This window comes from Ptychodera flava, chromosome 9 (genome assembly GCF_041260155.1).
Source record: "Ptychodera flava strain L36383 chromosome 9, AS_Pfla_20210202, whole genome shotgun sequence".
NCBI classification, from domain to species: domain Eukaryota; kingdom Metazoa; phylum Hemichordata; class Enteropneusta; family Ptychoderidae; genus Ptychodera; species Ptychodera flava.
In genome coordinates this window covers 26,109,954-26,131,949 of record NC_091936.1, presented here as the reverse complement: position 1 = coordinate 26,131,949, position 21,996 = coordinate 26,109,954, and the positions used below count along the sequence as shown (strand labels likewise).

Below are 21,996 nucleotides of genomic sequence, written 5' to 3'. Positions count from 1 at the left end.
CTTCCCATGCCCAGGACTCAAATCTACTGGCGTGCAATGATAATGCATGGGGCTGTTGATGGACGGTAGTTTCCTCAAATAATTCATAATAACAAATTCCGTTTAATATGTGAAATACGCATACGCGTATGTTCAACAGATCCCTACCGAGCAGGTTTGTTGTCAGTTATTATTTCAGTATTTGACTGGGCGTGTGCACGGGTATGTCGTGCACGTACTTGTGGATGTGTAAAACCTGTACGTGTGATTCTCAAAAAACGTCTTGACACTTAATCGTTCAAAATTCAAAAGTATCGAAAAAGTTGATAGATTACATTGGAATTAAAGCCTACGTACTGAACTACACGTCATGACATGGGATTGAAAGTCTCATGTCACCAGTTTATTTTAATACTTTTGCGTTTGTTATAAAATCGTGTCAATAAAAGAGATTCCCCAGTCAGATGACTGATTACAAATCAACTAATGCCTAGTTCTGCCTGTTATGTTCGTCTTTTTGGCCGGAGCCTCATGCATCTAATTAAACGACAGTTACTCAAAGAAGCGTTGTTGTCAACACCCGGTATTTGTATGAATCGGTGATCCGTTTACCCATTAGATATACCGTAAAAAGATTTGTAATTAATATAAAAAAAAACGAAAATGAGGATATGAAACCGCCATTGTTATTTCTGCCATTGCAGCACCAGCTATCCAAAGCCAAGACTTACTTCACAATACCCTCTGTATCTTTCAGAGAATGCTTGAACGATATTTTTCGTACTCTTCTAATTGGTTTCGCACCAACCTGGAACCTGTGAAAGTATATATATGAAAGTATATATCAGATCTTGTCCTGGTTTGTATCGCGAAAATGTCGTGGAGGAATGAAGACTTTACTTCGTATATTCTTATACTTTCGAGAAGCCTGAATGGACACGTACTGGACACGACAATCAAATTTAGGATTTCGAGATTTCAAGATTCAATCTGAGATCAAGATATTATTTCGAGATCGAGATCCAAAAATACAAACATTTGTATTGCGCATCATACATATCGCTATGAACTTTCATACACATTTGACATGTCATTACCTAAATTAATATTTTCCTACAAAGAACACATCGAATTGAGTAAAAAGTTTTAGGTATAGGAAACGTACAAAGTCAACGTTGAGGGCTCTGGCCGACGCCTTTTCAGCACAGTTTGACCATAGGGTACTGAGTCGTGGTGGTTATGATAAATAAATGTCATGTATTAAACATAACTCGTTAACAGCTCCGTCGAGTCTGTCTTTTACGTTATTACCTGCTGACGAGTTGTTTTATCAGGGAGATAATCCGCGGCGTTGGCAATCGGCAGAAAAAAAATGAATGGGATGAGGGAGGGTACTTCACAGATATAAAGTGTCTTCTTTGAAAAACTATACAGAAATAGTGGTAAAGCAATGGCGCACACACAAGTATAAAATAATGTTTAATACATGACATTCATTTATCATAACTTCTGGATGAATATTGTTTGCAATGCATGTGGTGTGACCCAGCATTATTAATGGTCAAATCTATGATCAAATGAACGTTCTCAACGGCCCGGTTCAATTTACGTACGAGGATGACGAATGCATAGTCAGTCAACTTGACTTATTGAATTTAAATCTCGATGCTGCTGTCTTAAAATCTATGGAGTAGGATATCTTGCATATCCCTTGTTTTATTCAAGATAAACTATTAAAGGCTCGCGCATTATTACGATTATTAAAAACAATCGAAATTACAAATCGAAAATGTCATGACACGTGTTTTAGAATATGGTATATCAAGTATAATAGCATCAGAAGGGGCGGATGCAACTTGTCACGGATTCTACGTGATGATATTTATCGACAGAAGTAACAAAAATTGCTGAGTCAGCGTTTTTTGCAGATTCTTTTTATAGAAAGACATAATATCTTGCAGTTTGTCTTGCGAATGCAGCATGGTGACACTAGTTTCTGGATATAACTTTCAAAATGGTTTCTCATTCCAAATCTTTTGTGAAGTTTTAATAAAATCTCAATATTCAAAGATGTTTTCATGCATTTCTAAATGTAAACCAATGGAATTGGCTGACTGTACTACCATGGGTAGTCCCCGACCTTAAGAGGTGCTGCATGCTGACTCACACACCCGACTCATACGGTCACTATGACTACAGAGTTTTGATTTGATATCAGGTTAATAGAATACAGTGATAAAATTTGACATACCGAAATTTTAATTTGTGGGTTGAACAACCCTACAGAGCCATGGTGGTAAATGACAATGTGTATTTCAGGAACCCGAATTTTATCAGTATAGTGTACATGCAAAATGGCCATTCACGTAAAAAAAAAACCCCGTAGCCTACGGTTTGTTTTTGACAAGTTCCGCTCTCCCACTCAAACCCCCCCCCCCCCCGCAGGCTTTAAAGGTATACAGTCACCTTAATCTAAATATGCCCATATATGGTCAAAGGGGCGTTCCTTGGTATTCAAAATGCCCGTGTGAGGGCGCTGTTTTTTAAAAGCGGCCACCCGCTGAAAATCTGTGATTGGTTTGATTTCTTTCCATGGTAACTGTAGCAAAATTGGAACAGGTGACAGTATCACTTGAAAACACATGTTTGCTGCCCTCTGCGACGAGTCATGTGACCACGATGCCATCTTTCTCATATCATGCGATGTACTCCATCCGATACATGCCAAAACCAAGAACTACATGGTAAGTTGTGAATATGTTAAAATTCAACCTTTTTTGTGTTTTATTTCCTTATTTACAAGATGACCTACCGCACTCTCCGATTCTCTACGTGATCCTGCAGATCCTGCTTCTCGATATCCCTGACGCCTGAAGGGATACATTGTGTGAAATTGTAAGGCAAAAATTACAAAACTAAGTTAAGTTGCAAACTTCGATAGAAGCCCATGCTGGCCGTCGATATCGATCTGTAGCAGTACATGAACTAGTTATATTACTATCTACTTATGTCATAAAAATAAAACTAAACCTATAAACCCTATTGGCGTACGTGAATCACAGCGATCGTTGTGTATAGGTGGCAGTGTTCAGACGTACTTTACGATTCATGCAAAGAAGTATCATCAGCTCACTTCTCACAACGGAATATTCGGCTATTTCGCTTCCATAAAAAATTTTCAAATTCAATTATTTGAGTCTTTATCTGATGCTTCCCTGTCTCAGTCATTTGTTTTGCTCACTTTGTGAATTCAACAAAAGCACACTTTGTCTTTGGTATATGAGAGCTAATTCTGTCGTATAATTTTTCAAGTCACAACAGGAGTCGGTTCGCCTCCCTGGGTAAGACGATTTTGGAAACTTTAAAACATTTCCAGCAATTTCATGCAGGCTCATTCCTTAAACACCGGGAAAGATCGTGGACTTTCATACTTTTTGTCACTTTGGTTAATCGTTCATTTCAAAACTTGTTCATCGGACGAAACACTCAAACAGAAACGCTAACTACAGGTTCCAAGGGATATTTTAATTTGTTCAAAACACAGGGAAATTATCAACATCAGTCTCCCTGTAAAGAGCTTGAGAGTGTTCAGACTACGTATATGTAAACATTTTGGGAGTGAGTCGGTATTCTGAATACAGTTTTGAACATGTGACCTAGGAATGTTAAGACACCGGGTACTGATCACTGTTGCATTTTTTTATTAACGTAATCTTGTGTACGAAGATTGCGGATTTTATCATTTTAGTCCACTCTTTGTTGACACAGTTAAACAAGAAACTTGACATTGAAGAAACTTTGTTGACTAGCTAGATACAGGGATATTATGTTGACTTCCATCTTTTTGTTATCGTTAATCTACTCTATAGGAGCAATGGAGCGAGTTAGACTAATGGTAACCAGAAAAGGGACTCTCAGGAGAGAGGTTAGAGATTAGGATTTTGTATTGTTGTTTTAAAGGAAACCAGGAAGTCAGATGTTTATCAGTAACAAAATATCTAGTACCTATGTATACTACAAGAAAGATAACACCAGCAACGTCACAATGCCAAGCATGTTCTTATTCAGGCACTTTCTTTTAAATTGAGTTATACATGGCCATATATAGTTACAAACTAAAACTTCATGAAATTCTGTAAGCAATAACCAACTGTCATATATTTATCAGCTCTACCGGTACTTGTAAATGTAGAGTTTATCAGATGTATCTTGATGGTTTGTAACTGTTAGTAGTTCGTCAACTTTTCATTGCCATAAAACAGCTTATCAATAAATATTCACATTTTGTTTACAAGTTCAATGAATGGCATGAGTTGTTCTATGATGATAGTGAAATTTAAATGATACAACTTGTGTAGAATTTTTTCCATTTTTGGTCAAATCGTTTGATTAAAGATGACTTTCATGGTCATTTGATAAATCAAAGTCACCATGTCTAAAGGGTATGTCGTATTTTAGATAAAATATGTAGCCCTGACTGTGTATTGCCACCACCATCAAATGGCAAAGTTACCCGTAAAATTCACCATTCAAGATACAATGCACCTGGGGACATATTTGTACTCTAATTTTACAATTCTTTCCTGATCTACCACTGGTGAGGGCTCATTTAAAAGCTCTTGGAGTGAGAGAAATCCTCACTCTCTTAGTTTCTTGAAAATCGAACATTTTATTTTTTCTGCAGAGTCAACATGGATATGGTTGCCAGTTTGAATTTCAAATATCTATAAATGTTAGGTATCTCATTTCTCTAGTACCAAACTTTGCAAGGTAACCCCTGATTTTTAGTATTGCTTTGAAGAGAGTATGGTTGAAAGTCTTGTTGAAAAGAGTATGGTTGAAATCTTGTTGAAGAAAGTTTGAGCAAAAGTTTAAGGCCTTCACTTTCTAGCAAAAATTTGATTTTGTGTGCAAATTATGAAATATGGAGGAGAGGCTGCTTTGCTAATGGGACCCTTGCTGGTATTGCATGTGATTTAACAAATTTGCAAATCACATTTTTTCATTCCTCAATAGAAATTAACTGACAGCGAGAAAGGATCACTGTATCTAATATCTGCAGCAAAATATTACATTTGAAAACACCAGCACTCTAAAAGGAGCAGACGCTTAACTTTATGAAGGTATTGTCGTGTTGGGTTCTGAATTTGAAGGCACAAGTGGCGAGTCAAAAACGTCATATTTTGTAGAGTTAGTTGATCTTGATCAATATGTTGATGATTTTTGTGATATGACACTAATAACCTTACAGTGCTGTTGTTGTTTTGTTTACTACATTGTGAAAGAATGATCTATTTTCCAGTGTCATGTACATGTATAATGTGAAGCTGTTCCAACTTATTTAACAGTAAAAAGCATACAATAGCAACTAAATGTAATATAAGTGAAAATATGGATCTTCGTGATTTCTAAGCAGTTACATGATATACTGACTCATGGCATGTAGATGTTTATATACTAATCACAGATTTAATGACATCAAAGAAATACAAATCTGTTACGTGTAATTGGAAAATTAGTCTACAACCAAAAATCTCTTCAAACCAGACAAAATTTTCCAATTGTTTATAAACTTTATTTCCCCATATATTTATTCCTTTATGAACCAAAATGACTGTGGAAGAACACAGATTTTAAAATAATGAGTGCATTTTACAATTTACTTCACAATTAAACAGACTTCAAAAAGCAAATGTGCCACCTGAAATAACATGTCAAGGCCAAGAAGAAAAAAACAGCTCACTGCGCTGGACAAGAAACTTGCTGATGATGTGTGTACCATTCAACAAGCAAGTTGTGACATAATTGCTGAAATAAGTCAGCTCAAGGAGAAACTTTCTGAAGTAAACCATCAGAAAAAAATATCTACCTAGATAGAAAACAATCTCTTGAATGAAGAAGGTCTTTGCAAGGGCTGCTCTCCTCAAATAGAGCAATACAATCAATGGTAAATTTGCTAACTTCAGCAACACCAAGCAAAAGCTGGAAGGAGAGCTTGACAGAGCCAGTAAGGACAAATGTAAACTGGAAGTGATTTGAATCACCTCAACAAAGGTAACCATGTGCTTCAAGCTGAGCTGAGGCAAGTCACTGATGATAAAAATTATGTTCAGGCAATCTACAGCCTACTGAAGAAAGAAATAGAACATCTGTTGAAGAATGGATCTGCCGCACAACACAGAATAACCCAAATGGTCTTAGAGGTGACTGCCACCTCAAAACAAAATAATACTTGGATCAGGCTTGTAACATAACTTGAACCACTATTTTTAGGAGACAGATTACAAGGACACCATCAACACTTTCAAAGCCAAATTTGAGAAACTTCCAGCTGTTGTGAAATACTGTGAAAAAAACTGCGAACAACTTGGCGCAATGTGGTGCAACTTTGGCAGGAGGATTAATCGGAGTAACAGTCAAAAGTGATTTACCTGACCTAAGCAAAACCAAGCAAAACCTGCAAGGAGTGGTAGACAGATCCAGTGAGGACAGGTGTAAACTTCAACGGGAGTTGAACGACCTCCAAACAGAACACCAGCTGCTCCAAGCTCAGCTTACGAAAGCCACTCAAGAAAAAAAGAAACGCTAGGCAGACAGAATTCTCATTTAAATTAAGAAAGAGTACATTTGTCCAAGAAAAATGCATCTTCAGCACAAAATGAAATAAGCAAACTTACATCTGAGATGAGACTTGTCACTCAGGAGAAAAAAACTACATTGAAGCAGCCAGAGATCACTTCAGACGAGAAAATGAAAATCTATACACGGACGTAGATGCAGCAAAAATCTCCGTCTTTGATTCTAATCAGGAAATGATCAAGGCAAAACCAGAAAGAGATGACATCTAAAAGAAGATGCAGGAAATGCTTGTTGAGAACGAGAAACTGAAAACTGAGATAGCAAACCTGAAAGCTGAGGCTGTCTCTGATAAACCACAGGGATCTTCCAAATCCTCCGATCCTGCCCAGAAAGATAACTTGCCTACTAAACTTGTGAAAAGAAGTGTAAAAGGTAATTGAAGCAAGTAAACTCCAAAAGTGAAAAAATATCATTTTTGTGATATTGAAACAACACAGTCAATTAACCATCTAAGTCCTCTGTGCCTGACGAGGGTGTACATACAGGCAGACTGTGGGTTTCTGCTGACAACAAATCAGACATTAATGCAAGTAAACAAATGGTAAAAAGTTTCTTTGATTTGTAATTCTCCTGAGGCTATGTTAGATTCAAATCTCTAAGAAGTTTCAGATTTTGGTGAAATTTGTTAGAATGCCACATCTGATAGCAGGCAGTGACAAAACACTCGTGATTTCTCATAAGTGAACAGAAAAACAGTCAACTAGTTGCTCCCTGGCTATATTATAAATTATTGTCTAAAACACTGCCATTGACTGTTACTTCTTAACTACACAATTTGTTTCAACAGTTGGTGGTGAAATCAGATTACCTAATGCAGGGATGGCAAACATTAGCCTAGAAATGACCCAACTGATGACAGCAATTTGACGTTTGGGTGTGCAATTGGTTAGAAACACAGATTCAAACAATTCAAGTGATAGACCGAGTTTAACAGTTCAAATATCTGTTCCCGAAGTGTGAAAGATTTAAACTTTGCTCAAACTTTCCTGAATGAAACTTTCAACCATTCTCTTACCAAATCAGAGTTCATGGTGCAAAGTTTGGTACCAGAGATACAAATTACTCAAGATTTAGCGATAGCTGAAATTTAAAATGGCCATCGTCCCTATGTTAACTCTATGAAGGAAAAATTAAATTTTGTATCTTTGAAAAACTAAGATGGTGAGAGTTATACTTTCTCCAAGGACTTTAAAATGAACCCCCATAAGTGGTAGATAAGAAAAGATTTTTATAAATTTGAGAGACTGATTATCTGTCCCCGAGGCATGGTTTTTCTACCTTAATGACTCTTTCACTTTCCTCTTACACTCTGTAATAGACGAATATGCATATACATATTTCTGAACTGATTGCCTCTTAATGCTTCCAGCAAAACTTGGCATGTCCTCCAGCAAACTTCCAGTCTATCATTATATCTCATCCTGTAGCAAGTACTTGAGTTTGACTAGCTGCAAATGACAGGTGGATTTTACGAGACATATTTCTAGAGACATGTATTTGCCACAATTATGCTGAAAACTGTTTGATACACTGTGAACTACTTGTCATTTCCAGGTGCTGTTCATACCATCTTCTGAAAAGAGAAAATGATAGGAATGCATAAAAGCATCACAAAGATGAACAAATCATCAATGAATGCAAAGGACAAGTGATGAAGGTATTGACATGTAAAAATACCTTCAGTAGAATCTTGCCAATGGAAAAGTAAAATTGTACATTGCCACATCCTAGACACACTAAATACCTTCAGGTGAAATGAAACATGCTGAGTATAAATAAATTTAGGGATGATTCACAGATTATGCAGATTGTTCTGACAGACTGCACTATGGGCCTGTTGAAAAATAATTTGTTGCAAACTCAATGTTCACTGCAGCAAATCCAACTACCCATTTTATTGCAGAATTCTGAACATTCCTAAGTTATACAATAGAAGACTAACCCTTAACATGTGCTTTTTATACAAAGTAATCCATTCACATTATGATTCACCAAATATTTTAAATCAAATCTGCTTTTATGCCCCCAGTAGAAATTTACGCAGGAAACCCCTTTTTAAACCAGACTTGTGTTCTGTTCATTGCAGAAAATTCTCGACAGTGCCCAGATGCATGTCTGTTTTTAACTATATCTTTTTCAAATGTAATATAGATATTTTTTCTATGCTGTGTAGTTTTAAAACTATTTTATCCAGTCATCTTACCAGTTCTCTTTTTTGTGTATGTTTTTTCAATTTAATGTAACATGTTACTTTTATGGTTGTATTGTACATTTGTCTTGTGATGTTGTGACTTTTTTGTTTCGCAGATCTGTTAGTGGGTTTGCCCATTGTTTGCCCGTTGATCTGTGGACAAATAAAATAAAAATAAATAAAATATCGATTGGTGTATTTTGGTATTTGAAACCTTAAAGATGAGTTATTTGTTTCAAAGAGGTTAAAAAAATTTGTCCATGGAAGTGACAGGTTGTTTGCCCAGCATTAAATCCGATTTCATTTTGGCTAAAATAATTACAGCCGCCTCCAGACAGCAGATCTGGTTTCAGAATGCTCTGACATCTAATTGCAACCTGTGTTAACTGTAACAATGCGCTTTGTCCTCACATCTGGTTAAATTTCTGCAGGGATCTGGTGCATTGCCAATTCTCAGTGACATGGCACAGAAAGGACATTCTTCACGCTCTTCTGACTTTCATCTACCAATACACTGAGAAACGGCTCTCTGTAGGAGAACACCAACACCAGGAGAAGGCCCTAGAATGATAGGATAGAGAGGCATTAAGACACAGCCATAAAAAAGTTGTGGCTTTAAATGTTTACCGGTTGCCACCGATGTCAATTCATGTGTTTTAATTCAGTCAAACACTTCAACATCATAGTAATTTACCATGTTTCAGGTTATATTTGTGTCAGATACAGTGTCCATGACTGTTGATTAAAAAAGTATTTTACTTAATTTTACACGTGTACAGCTTTTCAGTTATTTTAAAAGATTGCTGGCTAAGAGAATGTGCATCCGTGTGTCTTTCAAGTGTTAAAGTGTATGTGTAAGATAAACTGATGGGCTACTACAGTTACCATGCATGTTCACTTCTGACATGCATACAGTATACTGTAATAGGAAAGGACAGGATAGGATACTTTAATAGTGTTGTTGTGTAAAAGATAGAAGTTACTGAAATAATCAGTCCAATCTCTGAAATTATACAAGGGCCCGACTCACAAAATAGGTTACACTTTAAATTCATTTCTTTAACAGCAACAAAAATCAAATGTACCATCAACTGGATCCAAGCAGTATCTATTCACAACTACCATCCATATTCAGTACTTCAGCATCACTGCTTTTAGGAGAAGGTTGGCTATATATGTAAAATCCTTCAATGACACATACTCCACTAAAATACAAACAAACAAACAAGTCTGAGCATCATCTTAAAGCAATCAGATTTTTTATGAGACACAGATGATGTAGCTCCGGCATCATCAATATTCTGGTCATGAGCACCATCCCTTGGGCAGACGACAAATAGTGATATTGCCCTCGCTATAATGTGTTCTTAATTTTATCATACCAAAGTTTCACTCTTAATAACAACATTCACACAATGGAAATGTATTCAAATCAATATTTAATTCAGAGGTTAATGAAATAAACAATTGAAGATTCCACAAACCAAGAGTGAGTGAACTTTAAACTGTTAATCACTAAAACTTTACAACTCACTTAGAAATACTTTCAATGGGAAGTGGAAAACTTTGAAAATTAAACAACTTGGAAATTCATTAATTTTGATCAAAGTATAATAAATGCTGAAACTGAAATTCATTGGAATCTTTGGTTTGAAAATGTTTTAAATGTCCAAGTGGATGACTGTGAAAAAGACTCGTTCTAGCATTTACTGTTCCTCAGTCCATGGAAAATGTGAACATTTCCGTTGGTGATCATATGTAGCACCTTTGAAAAGTGACGCTGCAGCTGATTTTTGGATATCAATGTTTATATTTGGTTGAGATGGTTGACCAGAAACATGTCGAGGAACGGCGGATGACAATAATGCGTGGTTCTTGTGAAGATGGCAAGCAGATGGCTGATCAGTCGGGAGGGATGTGGACGAACTCTGAGTCAGTTCTCATTGATAGACACTTGATTGCATGTCAATTACAGATTTCAACGTTTCTGCCATTTGCTTTTGCCGGATCAATGTATCGCTGACATAAGAAGTGATGCTGCCTTCATTTTGATGACGGCTAACGCTCTTGATGTGCGTTACATTATTGAAGTCTGCTTCACTGAGAAGTGTGGTCGATGTTGCCCGGATAAAATTATTGGTATAGCGTTGACTCAATTCTGCTGCTGTAGATATACTTGCCATCATCGTTGACAAGATCTTGCTGATGATTGCAGTTGTCAAACCATACAGCATCATTGGTGTTGTAGTTATCGCAAGGTCTTTGGAATAAGCTATCACAACAACAATTAATCTTTGAAAGGTACAGTTTGAAGGCAAGAACAGGACACTGAGGTGAATTAAGATTGGCATACATCACACCGCTCGATATCTTCGTTGCACTGGTGACTTTTTGTGACTTCACATACAAACTTGGATGACATACTATTACCACAATCGTCCATCTAAATTTCAAAGTTTTTCTCACTTTTACTTCGAAAAAATAAACAGAAATTAAAGTAAACCCTTGAAAATAATATGTTCACATGTTAGCTTTTTTGCGTTAACTTTGTAAATCTTATACATGAAAAGGTTGGCGTAACGTACTTTTTCTTCATTAATTCGTTGCTCCAACAAATACTTGTGGCCTGGCGAGTATTTAAAGGAAATTGACAAATGTCGATTCATGTCACACGCAAGACATGACAAACTTTCCTCCTGGAAAATCACAGTACATAAAATAAGACATAAACATGGAATTAATTATGATCTAAAACAGGAGCAGATTTAGATCATCGAGTGCATTCTCAACAAGAGGAACTGCTTTGCTGTCCTACCAACCGGCTGTGGTTAAAGCAATGTCATGCTACATGTTGCCACCTATATTGCAAAATAAGTCAAATTTTGCTGTTGTTGTGTCACCACTGAGGAGTTTATTAATGTTTGATCAAGCTACTTAATTCAGTGCTAAAGGCATACCATCCTGTTGCATAATCAAGAGAAATGAAATGGATGAAGACAATTAAAGACATAATTAAAGGTAAGAACAGTGAAATATAAAGTTAGAAAATTGTTAGCTTTCCAGACTTTTCATGTTTGGTTATACGGCTTGATCAAGCTGTATAATTGTCTAAATAGGTTTTCAGTGAAATTCCTCTAGACATTCCTCCCGTCTTTTTAAGTCAGTTTAATCCAAATATCAATCAATACTTTTCACTTGCTATTTCAGGAATTGAAAATGGTACCTATACATTACTCCTCATGTCTCCTGAAGTGTTACTGAATAAAGATACCAGTAGATGGCACTATACTGTACTTCAGTCTAAATTGTACTTAGATGGTGTTTGTGTCATCGCCATAGACAAGTGTCATGTTTTAGAGCTATGGTACATGTAGGTATTACTGAAACTTCTTTTCAATTTGATAAGTGCAATTACTAATATTTGCAACATTATAAAATGTATTCATTGTACCCATATTGTGAAAAAGGTTAATAGCAACAGGTATCAAAAATTAGATAGGAAATATTTATTATCACTTTACAATTAAACAACATGGTACATCTACTTACCAAAATCTTCTCAGAAACAGATGTGATATCATTTACTGTAATGGATGACACAGGATATACTCAATTTTTTTGTTAGCTTTCTTCTCTGCATTATACGGTCATCATTAGAAAATGGCAGGAACTCATATATTATATAAGACTGTTGACTTCTCTTGCTCATTCTGATACTTATGACTGTGTAACAGTTATATTGTTGATATTTTTGTGATATGAGACTCATAAGTATATACTCTTGTGGTAGTTGTCAGGATTGTACTTTTGCAATGTTTCTTTTTATTTCTTAAAGCTGTGTGATGTGAAGCTACTCTAATTTTATTGCAAGGGAGAAGGAATACATGTACAGTACTTGATGAAAGAGGGCGCTGTTTCACCAAACAATGTCAAAAGAATACTCACAGAAGGATAGCATTGTGAAAACACAGTACCTTGGTGGTTCTGGAAGAATACCTGAGTAAACATAATAAGAGCAAGAACTCTCCATAATTTCCTTCACATTTGAACAGACTCTAAAAAGCAGACCTAAACAGGTGAAGACAACGAAGAATGAGCGACTAACAACATTGGATCAGAAGCTGTCTGATGATGTCACTTATATTCAACAAGCACGCTCTGACATCATTGACAAAATGAGAGAGCTCATGTATAAAATTTTTGAAGTGAACCACAAGAAATACAAAATGCAGGCAGACTATAATCTGTCGAAAGAAGAGACAGAACATCTGTCCAAGGGAGACAAAATAGTATACGGTAATCAAAATATCTTCAGAGCTGACTGACCTCTCCAAACAGAACAGCAACACTGGAGTAAATTTACTGACCTGAGCAAAACTAAGGAAAAGCTGCAAGGAGATCTAGGTTGACAGAGCTGGCGTGGACATGAAAAACTTGAATGCAAGTTGAATGACCTCAACAAAGGGCACCAACTGCTTCAAGCAGAGCTTACAGGCAAGATACCCGAGAGAAAAATAATACTCAGGTGGACAATAACCTATTGAAGAAGAAACAGTGTCTGTCCAAGGAAACAGCTGGAGCACAGAATAAGATGATCAAACTTTCCATGGAACTGAGAGATGTCACTTTTTCAGTAATATGGGGTGAGAACACCACCAAAATTATTCTGAAATCTGTATTCAAACTTATCTCATCATTATTATTCCATTATTTGGGCATTTGGTCCTTTTTATGTCATTATTTGGCCATTATATCATAATGTGATTATTTGGTCATTACCACATTATACCACATGATTATAACATTACCGGTATTATGAACTTATGTGGTAATCGTTTTGCCGTTATTCAGCATTGATGTCTTGATTTGGAACTTATCAATACTATGCCATTATTTGGCAATAATTAGGTGATTATTTGGTCATGATTACCACATTATCTTGACATTATCGACCAACTTTATCAGCTGACCTACTTCATGATTTGAACTCAGCCAGAAATCATATTGCACAACATGGCGACTGCAAAAACAGTTGAGCGATAAGTCTTGAAATATGTCTGGCAAAATAATCGACCATCCATGTGTTGACTGAACAACTCTGGGAACAGTAACAGACTTTCAGAGGCAGTTAAGTTATAGCATTTAGGGATGCCATTAGTAATGCTTCATCACTTCAGGAGAATATATTGAATTGTGATCATGCTAGTACACTTGGCGTTGCAGATGTTGCAAATGCCAATGGCCTGGAAGCAACTACATGTACTGGTATATGTGCACGCAATTGATCGACCCCGACTATCGAGAGGGCACAGCAGAGTAGAAAGTACTGACATTGTCTGTGAATTTCGTGACAATTTTGCCAGAGTCGCTGCCTCTGGTTGTCGATGAAACCAGAGTGTGAGATGGAGGTTCTGAGAACAGCGGGCAGAAAATGGTACAGGTCGAACCATGGCACGTACACTCATGCACTCATGCATTTGTCTGTCTCGATAGTACTGATTTTGAGTGGTGTCCAAGCCCAACACAGCGCTCCAATTTGTCCAAAAATTGGTCTTGGTGAACAGAGAATCAAATTTCCAGAAGGCAGCTAGTACACCTTAGGTTTGAGCATGTTGGACGAATACCAGAAACTAAGCAAAGTAGGTGGATATGAAATTTGCCGTGCCTACACCAGAAGCAGATTACTTTCAATTAGTTGCCCAACTGAGGGGTATTCCCAAAGGTATTTAACCTTTTCACCACCATGGTAAATTTTGCCAAACTTACTGTTATCAATGGTGATGTGGACCTGTTTAAAGGGAATTGGAGTGAGCAGGCTAAGCATGGAGGCTGGACAGGCAGAGCTTTACATTAGACCATCAAATAACCTTGAACGAACACAAGATGTCAAATTTACTACCCATCAGAAATAGCTAGCAGGATCTAAGTGAGTATATTGTGTTTCTGTAATATCATTATGATATGCACTGGTGGTGTCATTCGTTTCAATGTGTCACTGCCTTGAAATTGTCGAATGCGGATGCCGACCAAGGTGCACATACTCTGCTATCTCCACCGGGTGATAACTAGCTGTAGTACTGTAGCTTGAGATTCGCCTGGGTGTGTGGGTTGGGCAGCTCTGGTTTTGCCATCCAACATTTGTGAAAATTGAAACTGTTATTTTTCCCCATAGACTGAACACTTGTTTGGCAGCTATTCTGAATTTCAAGTGCTGGTAAATATTCGGGATTTGTTTTTCTAGTACCAACTTTACCCAATTTTTATTTTTCATTTCCAAAGGGACACAATGTTTTGTTTTGGAAAGTTTGAGCAAAGGTTCAAGACTTTCAATTTTGAGGCGCATACTACCTTACAGGAAATGTTCATTCAAACTTGAAATAACTTCCTTTTCAATCTTTTGCTGATGTATGGCATTTTTTGAATGCGTGCATCTTTTTGTAAAAATTGCCTTTTTTTCCATTTGACAAAGACTACACACTACAATGTTACACACATTACATACTGGGCTATTCTAGAGTGACCTTGCATTAATTTATCTGTATGAGTGAAACTTTAAGCACAGGGTATGAGTCCTCCTCTGTTGGCCATTTTTATGACACTATTTGGCATGATATCTGGGTTTCATTTGTACAGCCACGTATACATAGACCCTCGTTTTTCTCTTGGTCTATGGGTATTATCCACTACATTTGAATTCAGCCAAGCATTTCAAGCTGTGTTCAGCTAGAGTAAGAATTATGGTGACAGCATTTCACGTTGGCGCTCCCAAATTGTGGAACACTCTTCTGCTGAACATCTATCCGTGTATTTTTTTTAACTTTAATATTTTTCAATGTTGGCTCAAAACCCATCGTTTTCCATTGCCTTTTTAAATTAAATTTTAGGTTTGCTTCTGTTTTTTTGATATCGGAATTTAAATTTTGTAGACTTCAAAAAACTGTATTGAGTAATTTTACTCTTGATGAGTGGGTACGGTATCCCGGCAAATGTCATAGACTCCGAACAAAATTCTTGCTCCAGTTATTAAGTCAGGTCAAATTCTAGATGGCATTTTGTGATATGTCTATAAGTTTATAACCCCTCTCACACTACCTCTTGATGTATATGTCCACAGGTGTCTGATGAAACTACAAGACACAAAATGAAGACAGGCTATAGGCAGCAAAAGGGTAAGTCGGCATGCTGCATTATAGGTTGTTATTTATCAACAGAGATGCCGACGATGTTTGCATTTCGATACTGCATGGACACCGCACGCCCAATATGGAAGTGAGGCAAAAATAAAAAAATACCGCAATTATACGGTGTCGCTCAAATTTGATCAGAATTGGTACATACCAAAGCTCAACAATAAGTGTTATTTCTATCTGTTCAGTGCAGGAAAATTATACATTGATGTTATGACAATTTTTACACAGTACAACCAGAAAAACAACAAGATCTATTTAAACCAGAAAATTAACAATGACAAAAGTAAATAAGGTCTGAAACTTTAGGTACTGAAGGTCAACTTTAGCAACATGCATAGCAGAGAATCTTTCAACCATGGATGTACAAAAATAGACATCCATGGTTTCAGCAGATCTGTTAATATGTCACAGTTCATAAACAATGACAGGAAATAACCAATTAGCTGTTTCAGTTACTGCTACCACTCCCAAACATAATAGGTACCCTGCATACAAATAGGTTAAAGGTCAAAATCCTCTTATTCAGATGTGTGGGCTGATTCAGTTCACTGCCACCACTCCTGCACATTTGCAGGATTTCCCTTTTTCTTACCTCATTTGCACATTTTTGACACTGACGTGTTCATTTGAAAAATTCACATCTCAACCCCTACATCTACCTGTACACCAAATACTGAGACGGTAGCTTTGGCAGTATGGGAGCCTTTGAGTGTGACGGACATACATCCGCACATACATACCCACAAATATACAGACATATAGACGCCACCGACTCATCATATAAGCTCTTTTTGGTATTTATATGTAAAACCAAATATGAGCTAAAAATGTGTTTTCCTGTGACATGTCCGGCCAATGACAGGTAATACCCACAACTGCCTAAAGAAAAAAGATTGGCACCAAATATCCGACTTTTCAAAAACATTGAGTTGCATATCACGCAAAATCATCCAAAATGGTGATAAAAAGATTTATTTGGGCACTTTTTGTGGGTATCAATTTACTTCACTGGCGGATATCACATACAGTGGGCAGTTTACAGAGAAATCATAACTATCTTCATCGATGTTAAAAACACAACGATGAAAAGGTAAAAGATTTCGACATCACAATATCATGAAAAATAAAACCCATGCACAATATGAATCGTATGGCTGTAGTAGAGACGCGCTGTTGAAAACAGCAAAGGAGAGTTGATGTAATTACATGTAAACAGACGAAGTCATTCAAAGGGAATCTCCTCCATTACGCTATGATTGTCATGATTGCCAAGGTAGGTAATTCTCGCAAGATAAATTTTGAAATACAAGTCAACTTCAAACAATACGGTCATTTCAAGTGTTCTGCATAACAATGTGGCCTCTTGGCAGATATATCTACCATCTTTAGCTGCACTGAGTGCTGCAGCTCTAGTTTTATCTTTGTATGTGGGTTTGGCAAAAAACAGCACTCCCATGTAATTGCTGACTGCCCGCCATTCTACACCTCATGGATAGTTTAGGAAATTAAGTTACCTATGGTTGATTATTGTCTATATTCTTAAAAATGTTACAAGACTTAAAATGCCATTTTCCGGCAGATTTTAGTGAACATGGGTAAAGTTTCACAAAGCCGGCAAAATTCACCAGAAGGGGAACACGTTCTTTTATTGGATGATTTTAAGGGAAGAAGAGACCAATACTGTCGTCATGTCTCTCATACATATTAATCGGTAGAACATACTAATTAATGTACATTCGTTGCTTGGCGTTTACAGAAGTAACAGCTAACATCATGTCGACGACCTACGCGATTACAATTATCGTCTCTGAAGACTGAAGAGGAAAAGGAAACGCTCAGTGCAATCTTTGCACACTCCGGAGCGGACTTGCGTATCATTGATCAACGTCGATTACCGATCGTGCCGAATGAACCAGAGGTCAACAGAGAGGAAGAGACACCACCACTGCCAATAGTCGAGGGTTCACAAGAATGTCCACATAGCACTGCTTTCGCCAGCCCTGCGTTTCAGCAAGACATGACATGGCCAGGCACGCGCGCGCGCGCGCCCCTTCACATCACAACACTGGTCTTCGAAGAGACTTCTGGCGTTTGATTGGTCAGAGCCAGGGATGGAAAGACGTGAGGTATTTACAGAAAAAAATGAAATGCCTTGCAAAATAAACATCTGGTATTCACGTACGTGCCGTGAAATAATGCCAGGGTGCGTTCTTGCCAAAGTTAGACGACTGTACCCAAACCCCCCTAGTGTCCCTTATGTTGGACACAGGTGGTGCTAAACACACAAACAGTCCTTTTTTGTACCTGGCACATACAAAACGGTTCTTTTCAGGACCACCATGCAGTCATTCCAAAAAGAGAACACTGTTTCTTGCTTGTTTATTACATGTTTCTTTTCGTGTTGTGTGCTGTTGTATTTGCGTATGTTTAGGTACATAACGGCGACTTTAGTGATAAGCCAGTATGCTTTGTTAGTTGTGCTCAGCAGGGATCGAGATCGCCCGGGGCCGCAATTTGAATTTGAATACTCATGATTGACGGCATACATTAACATTTAGAACAAAGGTCAAACGGACATTCTGGGGCCACGCTTTTGTGGAAATACGCGTTCTCTGAATTTAATAGCAGTTTTTGCAAAGCGTTTTCAACATTAAAGCAGTCGCCAGATTTTCACAGATGTCATATGTAAGATAAGATGAAAAGTAACGCCGTTCACCAGTCAAAATTCTGGAAATCTTGGAGCACATTGAGTGCGTCCTACTAGTAGCGTGGCTAAGCCATTTGCATCATGGTCTTACTATAATCCCCCCTTTGGGGACTTTGGCGTTTAAAAGGACATTGCGATATCGACCAGGTTGTAAAATTAAATATTTGGTTACTGGTAAAAATGTAACTTTACTTTTTTTATTAGGATCAACAGTCACACAGTGATACCAGCAGCTCAAAGCAGAAGTCTAGGTCAACTAAAGGTGTAAGTATCTTCAGTATGGTAATAACACAGGTAGACAGCATTCAAAACCAACATTGTACAACCTTATGATGTGCAGCTACATGTCACTAGAAGAGCAAAGAACAGAGATAATAAAAACGTCTGTCTATATTTGTACATCTGATATCAATGTGATCAAGTAGTAAGCTTAAAACACAATCTATATGTATTTGCGTGTTTATCAAATCTTACACTATTTTACACAAATTTTATTTTTCAGACCTTCAGGATTGAGGCTGATGGCGATCTGGGCCAATCCGCTGACGACACCAGACCCACATGCCCTAGCAACGTTCCTGTGTTATCTTGACCGGTGAAGAAATGGAAGCCGTCCAGCGGCAGGTTGAAAAGGCAACATCAGATACCAAAGTCTACAAGCACCCAGACAGAAGTCGACATTTCGGACAAGGCATCGTAGACCGACAACCGACAGGATCAGAAGAGCGTGGACGTATCTGAAAGACTGGAATGGTTAGAGAGGCAGGACAAGTTATTAATACTTTGGTGCTTGCTTGAGAGGTTGTCACAGGCAACTCCCACTCTGATCAGTCAGCAGACAACAGTGCCCATTCCATGCCCATACGTTGCTACGGCAGTTATAGTATCCCCATCAAGCACCATCATCACTCCATCACAGCCGACCTCCATGCCAACCCCACTCGTTTCTCAGCTTTCTACGCCTGTAGCCCTCCCTTTTGGAGCTCGGCACTTCCTGAAGTTACCCTACCCTTGGATAAGGTTCAGGAGGCACTTTCAGATGCTTCTTTGATTGGTAACTTTGAGAAGCACCTTGTACTTTATGTACAAACCTATGCCAGCATATGGCTAATATATCTTGCGCATGCGGGCCATAAGTTGTAGGTATAGGTTGTGCGCTGGTTGATACACGTTCACACACATTACTTGTAAGTTACTCATAAGTCGAAGTGCGTCGAGATAATTGTCTAGCGTACCCAAAACATATTTTTAACCTATATGAGTATGAATACGCTATGTATACACCTAAAATTGAAAAATACATTGTTATTTCAGCAAGCCAGCATTTTAGAAAAATTTTGATGCGTCGGCATACATTGTATACTGGCTAAATCGTCAAGGTGTGACAGGGCCCAAACATTGGCAAGGTGTTAACAAGCAACGCACACAACCAACAAGAGCCCAGGATTTAGAAGGGCATCTTTCAGTTGGCCGACTGAATCAGTGTATTATTATTTAGTGATTCCAAAAGTTTGTAAAATTCTTAATGAAGCATATAGGCTAAGATGACGCTAAAGATGTAAAAAAGTTGAAAGCCTGAAAGAAAGCACTTCAAGCACATGAATTTTTGATATATAAAACTTTCAAGATAAGTTTAAATATGTTTCAGAGAAGAAGTAAAAAGTGACCAAGAGAAGTGACATGTTGTTTGCTTGGCATTATCATGATTTCCTTCAAGGCTTGCAAAATTAATCACAGCTGAGACAGTAATTGCGATAGAGTTGAATTTCTTTTGATCAGAATACATGTCCAATCACAAGTTGTCAGACTGTAACAATTCACTTTTCCTCACATATGGTTTAATTTCTTCAGGGGTCTGGTGAATTGCCAATTATACTTCGTGAAATCGCTCAGAATGTCAACATTCTTCACTCCTACCTGTGTGAAGCCATCACTGTTTTGACCTTTTCCCACGCCGAAACACTGCCCTCTATTGAGGAAGACCAACTCTAGAAGAAGGTCCTGGAGAGAAAAAGATGAATGAAGATACAGTCGTCAAGGACACATTTCCAACATCCATCAATGGTGTCTTAACTTTACCATCACTGTAACTTATCATATCAGTTATTTATGTATCATGAAATCATGTGTCCTTGACCAGTAATTTCAAAAGTTGTTTGAGTTCAATAAATGAAAAAAATTCATTAAATTCATATTGCCTCTTTTCAGTTGTTTTATCAGATTGCTGGCAAAGAGAATTATGATGCATCTGTGTGTGGAATGTTGAACAGTACTGTGGCAGATAGGCAGTAATGGATGGTTTCTACTACAGTGACCTTTATTATTTCTATACTTTAATATTTTATTCCCTGCACGAGAACGAAGAAGCAGTCATGCACTGCCATACCTACAGTCAGACAGGACATCAATAGTATACTTGGTGTCATGAAAGACTCACTGTTGTAACCAGTCCATTTTATATTTATTTGATATACTCAAATAAACAACTACTATATTCACAGAATAACCCTTTTCCTGCCAGACAGTATCACCTTCCCATCTGCCAAAATGCGGTATTGAGCCAAACCATACTTATTTTCACCCAACTGACCAGATCTGTAACAGCAGCTTTAGTCCATAAAAATCATACCGTATTTCCAGTATCCATGTTAAGGAGACTTCAAATGTTCCATTTTTTGTTAGAATGCACCATGTGGAACATGTTGTGCTTCACTAATTTTAACCAACTTGACCTGATGGTGAAATATGATTTCAGCAGGTTAAGGGTTAATGTAGATATATTAACACAATGTATTTCTACTTGAGTAAAATTATATCCCTTTCATACAAATGTAGCACAAAAGGCAGCGTCACACTTGCAATTATTTTTTGAAGTATTATTGCAATCAAACATTGGAAAGTTAAATTATTTAAAAATCTGCATTAAAATATATAAGGTTGTCATTATTAATTTTGTTAACTTTGCACAAATCAATACAATAGGATCATTATCTTCTTTATTATAATTTTCAGGAAAGCAAAAGCTGGAATGTTTGTGTTCTATAACAGAATTTGCAACTTGTACCCTGTCCTCTGCATGACCATGAAAACTATTTTGATTCAAATGTTCCTTCTACTTTGCAGCATTAAGGTCTATATTGTTTGTGAATATCGGTAACGCAATATCAAATATTTGGTGTGTGTGTTGCTGTTTACATATTGTTGCTCTCCAATATTAGAGCATGACATGAAACTTCTACATTTGTGGTGGAATGTTGTTGTCCTGATATTTCACTGACCATTTTAATTTT

General features: G+C 37.3%; 1 long non-coding RNA gene across 2 annotated transcripts; it reads right to left on the bottom strand.

The window, feature by feature from the left end:
- Window positions 1–5,118: 5,118 nt before the first annotated feature.
- Window positions 5,119–21,419, bottom strand: LOC139140486 (uncharacterized). 2 transcript variants are annotated; one of them, XR_011554000.1, is made up of 6 exons: window positions 21,336–21,419; window positions 20,624–20,707; window positions 19,211–19,451; window positions 9,895–10,014; window positions 9,221–9,370; window positions 5,119–8,962 (listed from the first exon to the last, which is right to left on the bottom strand). It is a non-coding gene; the product is annotated as an uncharacterized lncRNA (long non-coding RNA). The 2 variants fall into 2 exon arrangements; XR_011553999.1 differs by having other exon boundaries at window positions 5,119–9,370.
- Window positions 21,420–21,996: the final 577 nt, after the last annotated feature.